The 8,997-nt window shown below is 39.9% G+C and overlaps 1 non-coding gene across 1 annotated transcript; it reads left to right on the top strand.

Moving 5' to 3' along the window:
- The first annotated feature begins 6,745 nt into the window (after positions 1–6,745).
- Positions 6,746–6,873, top strand: LOC138388987 (small nucleolar RNA SNORA25). Its single transcript, XR_011234433.1, has one exon. It is a non-coding gene; the product is annotated as a small nucleolar RNA SNORA25 (small nucleolar RNA).
- The last annotated feature ends 2,124 nt before the right edge of the window (positions 6,874–8,997 follow it).

The raw sequence follows: 8,997 nt of genomic DNA, 5'->3' as shown, positions 1-8,997 counted from the left end.
CGGCCCCCACCACTTGGGCTGTCATTTCCGGTGTAGGTAGTCCTCCTTCTCACACTCCTTCTGCCCTGCTGGTAGTGATCTTCCTTCAGGTACCAGACAGGCAGTCACTGTGCTTCTCGAAGTACTCCTAGTTTTCTGGGCCCCTTCCCATCAGGGGCCAAAGCTAGCCACACTAAGGTGGTTAGGCAGGCTCTGGGAGCTGACTTTCCCAGGTGCGTCTGCAAGCCTTGAATCTGCTATGCTTTAACTCCGCACACTAATCTTTGGTTGGTTGTATTTCTGGCAATGCAAGGGCCAGTGTGGGAGATTTTGCTTGTCTGTTTGGAATAAGGGCCAATTAATTTCAGATAGAGTCCTCAGGGCCCCCTATATGACTTTAGGCAGGCAGCAATGCCTAGGCCTGAGACTGGGGTTCTCTCCCCAGCCTTGTGGTTGTCTGAAGTCTCAGTCCCTTCTTTCCTGGGCCAGCTCTCCACTGGGGATGTCAGTGAGTTCTCTAGCTGCTTCCTGGCATGGAGGATGAGATAGGCTCTGCCCAGTCAGGGATCTGAGTCTGTCAATGGGGTCCCTTCCTACCCACCACCTCCCAGCCTTCCCGACTTGCTCCCAATGGACAGACAGAGCCTCGAGTTGAGACTGCTGTAGATTCCTTCCCCTGCCGTGATACCTGAGCCAGTTCCAGGAACACAAGGACATCCCCATCGATGTCTACCATCATCTGGGTTGCTTCCATCAGCCTGGTCACTGTGTACTGCTCTGTGACATACACAGCCAGCAATCAGCAGAAGAACCACATGAATGGACTTGCACTCACACTCCCAGCAGACGGGCAGAGGCAAGTCCCAACAGGCCAGGAAAGGCCACAGGTGATTAAATTCTGCTCCCACCGGGGGAAAGCAGGATGAGAGAAAGACTTTCTCGGTGGGGTGTGGGTGGGAAGTGAAGGAGAAAGTTAGAATCATCTAAGAGGATTTTTCAAGCTACATGTGTCCCATCACATAGTCAGACACATGCAGGGTGGAAGTTCCCAGTAGATTCAGCCACTGATACAGAGGGGAGAGGGTAGTTAAGCCTCACGTTTGTTGAAAACAGAAGGCTAAGAACTGTGAGTTTAACTATGGGTTAAATCTAATTGTTTGTTTTAATTTAAATTTTGTAACAAATTGGGTACTAACTTTGCATTTTATGTTACAATGTTTGTATCAAAGAAGTAAATACCAGTGGTTCTGAATTTCAATCAGAAATATCAGTATAATCTCATGAGGTATTTTATATTTAAAAAGATAGATATGTTTCTTAGCTCTGTCCACAGAAGAGACCTAGAAACAATAATCATCCCAGTAGCAGTGAGCATTCCTCATGCACAGAAATACCATTTCCATTTCCAACTATAAGAAACAAGGACTTCTTGAAAAAATAGCTAATTCCAGGTCTGGGACATGAAAGACACAAGAGGAACCTAGAACATCTGTCTCATCATTCCAGAGTGCAAGGAAGCCCAAAGATTCTGGAGCCAACTCGCAGAGACTCCCACTGGCTAAGAGTACAGCATCTGAGCTTCAGGAAGGATAATTGCAATTAATTGAAACCAATCAAGTATGTTCAAATCTAAGAGTTCATAATACTACCTTAAAAAAATCCAACCTAATGAGTCACCCTCAAAGGATGATAGGAAATAAATTTATCTTGAAAACTGGTTAAAAAAAAAAAAAGAAATAATCACGAATTCACCTGCCTGCCTTTCCTATATGCACTATACCACGGGGTAGCCTAATAGTAGATGAAGAGGAAGTTTCTCTCTTTTCAGACCTATTCCAACAGAGAAGCAAATAAGGAATGAATAAATTGGAATATTATCATTTTGTAACACCTTATAAATTGATGAATCCAGGCAATGCTACTCAATGGTTGCTAATATCACAAAAGAAAGAAAAATGGACAATCTATGCCTTTTGATGAAAAAGGAAAACAACCTATGAAGTTTTCTTGCGAAAAGAAAATTGAATGTGCATCTGATCTGGCTTCTAGATCCAACTACCAGTTTACAGGAAATATGGCAGAGAGAGGGATATGTTGAACTACACCATAGAAATGCAATCAGCAAACATCTAGAACATGGAAAACTCTACAAGAACAAAAGATCAGTATTTAGCTTTTTATCAACAAATGAATTGCAAGAGAAAAAATTTTTTTAACGGACAAGGTACCCGTAGGTGAAAAGAAACTTAAAAGATATATAAAAAATAAAACCATGTTATAGTGTTTAAGGATGCATACTTGGATGATACAACTATTAAGTTTTATAGTAAGAGTAAGAAAGTAAGACCATTAAAAGTGTCATAAAAAAGAAGTACTAGGCAGAGCGTTCGTGTTAGGGACGGGGGAGAAGTGAACAACTTCTAGTGGCTGGCAAGGTTCCAGCTTCTGCCATGAGTCAGGATTAGAAAGGCATTTTGCTTTATAGTAATTCATTAAACTGAATATTATTGCATGCACTTTTATGTATTTGTGTTATAATCAACATTAAAGTTTTAAGTTTGAATGAATAGCTTCATAGGAAGCATATCTCACAAAACTTAAAACATCACCAGTTATACAAAGATTGGCATCTTTTTCCAAGCAAGCCAGGAGAGTTAAAAAAAAAAAAAAAGTTGGCATCTTCCACTGATCCTTATCAAGGTACATATATATATTTTTGTATACATTTTCTAGTGTGCATGGATCATTTCATGGAAAATATTATTCAATGTTATTTTTATAAGCTTTTCTATGCAGCAGTGCAGTTTAACATTTTTAATGACTACCATGTGAAAATTACTTACATGTGCTTAACCAGTAGCTCTTCTTTGAGTTGCTTCCAGTTGCCTTCCATGATGAAATGAACTTACAGAAATACTTTTATGTATTTCTTCCTCTTTGGGTCATTTCTTTGTAGATAATCTTTTTACGGGGCATGGTGGCACACACCTATAGTTCTACCTACTCGGGAGGCTAAGGTGGGAGGATTGCTTGAGCCCAGGAATTTGAAGTTACAAGGAGCTATGATTGGGTCACTGCACTCCAACCTAGGTGACAGAGCACGATCATATTAAAAAAAAAAAAAAAAAAGCTAAAGATGATACACAGGAAAGTAAATGAATATCTTGGCTATTCTGAGATGGAATGAAGAACTTATTCTTTCTGTCTCTTGTAACTAAGGTGATCATATAATTTATCACCCTGAAATAGTACTTTCTGGTTTTTTTTTTTTTTAGAGTATCTTGCTCTGTTGCCCTGGGTAGAGTGCAATAACGTCATTGTAGCTCACTGCAATCTCAAACTCCTGGGCTCAAGCAATCCTCCTGTCTCTGCCTCCTGAGTAGCTGAGATTACAGGTGTGAGCCACTACGCCCAGCCTGGAAGAGTATTTTAAAAAGTTATTTCAGGCCGGGCTCAGTGGCTCACGCCTGTAATCCTAGCACTTTGGGAGGCCGAGGCGGGAGGATGGCTCGAGGTCAAGAGTTTGAGACCAGCTGGAGCAAGAGTGAGACCCAGTCTCTACTAAAGAATAGAAAGAAATTATCTGGAAAACTAAAAATATATAGAAAAAATTAGCCAGGCATGGTGGCACATGCCTGTAGTCTCCCAGCTACTCAGGAGGCTGAGACAGGAGGATTGCTTGAGCCCAGGAGTTTGAGGTTGCTGTGAGCTAGGCTGACTCCACGGCACTCTAGCCCAGGCAACAGAGTGAGACTCTGTCTCAAAAAAAAAAAAAAAAAAAAAAATACTGCATTAACTTAAACAACAACGAGTTATTGCAAGATTATAAGTTGTGCATCTTTTCCTCAAAGGTATAAATTATCCTTTGATTTACAGAAAATAATTGAATTGGGATTTCTGTGTCACCGTTGTACCTATTTTAAATGTAACGGGTTTACATGATACACTTAAATCATTCTTCTCATTGTTTGTTCTAAAGATTTTTTTTAATGATGTTTTGTTAAATCTTATGATTTAACCATGTTTGCCCTTTTTTGCCAGCTGTGTGGCAGTTTCCTACTGAACTGTTGTCGTGTGTCGTAGCCCTCTGTGCTCACGTCAGAGCTCAGCCTTCCAGTCGTATTCTCCATTTGTTTCATGATGACTTGAAAAAATGTGGACGCAGAGAGTAAAATATTCTGCCCCATAAAAATATTGAAGACATGCAAACAGAAGAAAACAATTGTATGTTTTTCAGATAATACTTACGACAACTGTAATCCAACAAAAACAGACCTATTCCTTTTTGACCAATGAAGATAAAAAGAAATTCTGGTATAGGCAGGTAGGCAATTATTTTCAAGTGCGCTAAGAAATTGTTAAAGAAGAATTTCTAATATCTGAAAGTTATGTATAAGCAGAAACATACAAGTCAAAACGAGATGCTCTGAGTTGTTTACTAATAGCAAAGTGTAGGTTTGGTGTAGAGCCCATCCAGTAGGGTCCACTTTACCACATAACATAAGGCTCAGTCCACAGGAGTTGGAAGATTGCCTTGGCTTTAAATGTCCTTTACTTCCTGCATTTGGCACTCCTTCTGTTACTATATAGATTCTGGGCCACAGAAGCAATTCTACTCTGGGACCAGAGCTTACCAACCCCATTTAGTAATTCCAATTTGAAATTCTTTAATGATGGGTGATGTCCAATTTTTCTCTTTAAAGCTAATGAAGTCCTGTGACATTATAAACACAGCCCTTGGACAAGCTCCCTCTCTTCTTCCCTCCCTCTCTTCTTTCCATGCAGCATATAGTTATTGAGTACTCCATTGAAGAAATAGTGCTAAGTGAGCAAAGCAGCATAATTACCAGGAATTAATTCTGGAGCCAGGCATGGTAGCTCACACCTATAGTTCCAGCTACTTGGGAGGCTGAGGTGGGAGGATGGCTTGAGCCCAGGAGTTCGAGACCAAATGATACAGCAAGACCCCATCTCTTAAAAAAAAAAAAAAAAGAAAGAAAGAAAGAAAGAAAAAATTCCAACTGAGTATTTGGCACTGGAGCCAAATATTGGCTCCCAACATAAAGAAAAGCCAGTTTTTAAAAAATAATGTGTAAATTTAAAAGTACGTATTTGCATGCAGTTCTAAATTGGAGATATCTGTTGTTGTAAAAAAACTAGTGGTATCAAACTTCGTCAACTTCAGCTGTGGAGAAGCTAATATAGCTTGTCATTCCAGATCTCTAATCCAGAAATCTCAAATCCAAAATGCTCTAAAATCCAAAAACTTTTGAGCACCAACATGACACCACAATTGGAAAATTCCACACATAAGTACCTAACACAAACTTTGTTTTATGCACAAAATTATTAAAAATGTTGTGTAAGATTATCTCTAGGCTATGTCTATAAAGTATATGTGAAACATAAATGAATGTCATGTTTAGGCTTGGGTCTCATTTCCAAGATATCTCATTATGTATGTGCAAGTATTCCAAAATTCAAAAAACTCTGAAATCCAGGACACTCTGGTCCCAAAGTCCCAAGTATTTCAGATAAAGGACACTTAACCTATAGTAACGGTCTGCAGACCAGTGCTCAAATTTCGCCTGTGTCATACGTATTATAAATTGTTCAACAGAAGTGAAGAGTATATTTTTAAAGAAACTTATAATAATATAAACTTTAAGCCTATTATGATTATAAATCATCCTGCAAAGCTGTATAAAGAATTTCACCAAAAATACAATGGATTAATGATATATTTGAGATTCTCAGTGATAGGTTCAACTATATTTTGATTGTTGTGCAGTAATACCATTTAGGTAGTATTGTTTCCGAGCATGGTGCTTTTTATACTTGAAATTGCTTTATTTTTTATTGATATAATTATATTTGCACTGATGACTTTCTGGAGAAAATATTATAGATGACATTTTTGTACATATATTTATTAAGCTTGGAATCTGGTGGCCCAGTGTTTTTTCTGCACAAATGTGAAACCTGATCGCGTATGTCAAGAAATCTTGAGTTCCCAAGGGTGACTAACTGCGTTGCTGTCTCCCTTCTTCTTCAGTAAGGCTTGAACTTGGTTCCTTATCACTGATTCTGCATAGTGTACTCAACAAGACTTGGGACTCTGAACCTGTAAGAAATTTTAACAGGCACGTTTTAGCACTTAGAATATGACAGTGAAGCAAAGAGTTTTCAAATCTGAGATGTCAGTGCAGAATTATGAGTGTAGAGTTCAGCTGTGAACTGAAGAATTTGAGTGTATCGATGTCCTACGACAGGTTATGCCCTTGTGTTAGGAGGACAAGACCAAGGCCCTGGTTAAGAAAGCGAGCAGGCTGCAGCGTGGTGGGAGTGAGGTGGGGCAGGAAGGGGAATGGGGAGTAGCTGATCTGGGCACAGTAGACGGGAGTCCCTTCCTGACCCAGAAAGGGTCAAATGCTTATAAAAACTGACTACCTCGGTTTTCAGTTCGGATTTAGGTTCATTTTGATCGTTTTAAGGTCCCGGTTGTCCAAAATATCAAGTGACTTTGTCTCAGGTTTTCAAGAACAGGATTTAAAGGAAGGAAGCAAAAGCCACGTCAGTAACCTTTAGCTGACAGCTTTAACGAAACTGGCAAGCAGTTACTAGTCCTAACGTAGCTCCCTCTGGTATTCTCCTGGAACACATCCTTTCTCCTTACTTATTTCTTAAAATGAGTAACCTTTACATTTCTCCTATAGGATACTTATTTTTGTTAAGACCAAACAGACATTCTGAAAATGCTATATATTGGTCATTTCAAAGAGGGCTCATGGAATTGTGAAATCAAGAGCTCTTAACGCTGTGACCAAATATTGAAGTTCTCTGTAGGATGCTATAACACTAAATAGTGCTATGCCTTCCTGAGGAGAGGAACAAGACTTTGGGGGAAAAAAAGAAAAGAAAAAATGAAAGTGCTATAAATTATGCTTAAAATTAGTTTTCAACCTATGTGGGCTTAGAGTTTACCGGTATTTGAAGTTGAAACATAATTTTATTGGGTTTAAATAGTTTTAGGAAGATAAATAAGTATATCAGAGTATTCCATAAACTTTTATCAACGTTCTCTTCAATAGTAGAAGACTTAGTGATCGAGGCCATGTATAAAATGACTAGATGATTTGTCAGAATCCTCCCAGCTCAGTATCCTATGGCTCACACGCATCCAGAATGGCTAGGTCGCTGCTGGCTCTGCTCCGCCTCCTGGAGGATGCCTTCTTGGTGTTGTATCCAGCCCAGCGTCACGTGCTCCTTGCCTCACTGCTGTCCCTGTCCTTGACGCTGAATGGACAGAGAAGAGCTCGTCTCTGAGGGCAGTTGAGTAGTCTCCGCAGGAGGAGATGGACTTGAGTCACAGCCCCATAGTCCCATGTCACAGTGGGCACTGGTCATTCCTGACATGTCTTTGCAGCCTAGAGGACTGACATGTCTTAATCAAGTCTGTGCTGCTCATTCTGAAGAAAGAACTTGCCTGAAAGGAAGAATTTTTTTTTTCTTGATGCATTGGGTCAGTATGGGGAGGGAGTGGTGAATCATTTTCTTTATGTTTACATTTTTGATAAGTAAAATAGAAGATTTAAGAACTAATCTTTATTTATGGTATTGAACTTTAAGTGTACGACATTCCTTAGAAAAATGCAACTTTAATAAAAATGGAAACTAATTTGCATCATGTGTTAATTAACACCATCCAATTTTTTTAATTCATCTTATTTTTTATTTGGTTTTTGAGACAGAGTCTTGCCCTGTTACCTGGACTACAGTGCCATCACATCAGCTTAGCTCACTTGCAACCTCGAACTCCTGGGCTCAAGAGACCCTCCTGCCTCGGTCTCATGAGTAGCTGAGACTAGAGACACACACCACCACGCCTAGTTAATTTTTTCTATTTTTAGTTGCCCAGCTAATTTCTTTCTATTTTTTTAGTAGAGAGAGGGTCTCGCTCTTGGCTCAGGCTGGTCTTGAACTCAAGCAATCCTTCAGCCTCGGCCTCCCAGAGTGCTAGGATTACAGGCGTGAGCCACAGTGCTGGCCAACACCATCAATTTTTTAAAATCTGCATGAGGAACACAAACGCAGTCATACACTGTACTTAGGGAAGAAGAGGTGTTTATTATGAAATATAATTCAGTTTTTACTTAAATGTGAATAAAGTTGTCCTACTTATGTAAAGCTGCAGGGAATAGTCCTGAAATATTAATAGTTACGCAGGTAAAAGCAGACTACAAATCATAGACAATTTGTGCTATGCCGCAGGCCAGAAGTTTCTTTCTTTCTTTTTTTTTTTTATTGAGACAGAGTCTCACTCTGTCACCCAGGCTAGAGTGCTGTGGCGTTAGCCTAACTCACAGCAACTCAAACTCCTGGGCAATCCTCCTGCCTCAGCCCCCCAAGTAGCTGGGACTACAACTGTGAGCCACCCCACTGGGCTAATTTTTTGTTTCTATTTTTAGTTGCCAGGCTAATTTTTTTCTATTTTTAGTAGAGACGGGGTCCCTCTCTTGCTCAGGCTGGTCTCGAACTCCTGAGCTCAAGGGATCCACCCACCTCGGCCTCCTAGAGTGCTAGGATTACAGGCATGAGCCACCGCGTCCAGCCAGGATTTTCATTGCATGACCAACCCTGGCACATTCCATGACCACACTTTACACAGCAGCATCAAATAGACTGTGGCTCTGGTCATGGAGTGTGATTCAAGTGTGATTGTTCCTCATAACCTAAATACAGTATGAGCGAATGTCCCAAGGACGTGCCTTTCCCATGTGCACTTAGGGCCATTCTGCCGGTGACATGGAGCCAAGCACTTTGTGAAACTGATCAAACATAGCCTGTGTGACCTAATTGTTGAACTGAGATATTTGTGGGAATTTTCTAATAAAAATATTTAGATTTTTTAAAGTTTTAAATATTTCTTAGAAGTAGCTAGAACTATATGCAATAAATTACTTCAAATAGTTGAATAAATCCAATATTGTTTGCTCAGCATACTGAAGATAAAGCTGT

The sequence above is a fragment of the Eulemur rufifrons genome, chromosome 7 (assembly GCF_041146395.1).
Source record: "Eulemur rufifrons isolate Redbay chromosome 7, OSU_ERuf_1, whole genome shotgun sequence".
NCBI lineage: Eukaryota > Metazoa > Chordata > Mammalia > Primates > Lemuridae > Eulemur > Eulemur rufifrons.
The sequence above is the reverse complement of the archived record's forward strand: the minus strand, read 5'-3'. Positions and strand labels throughout refer to the sequence as shown.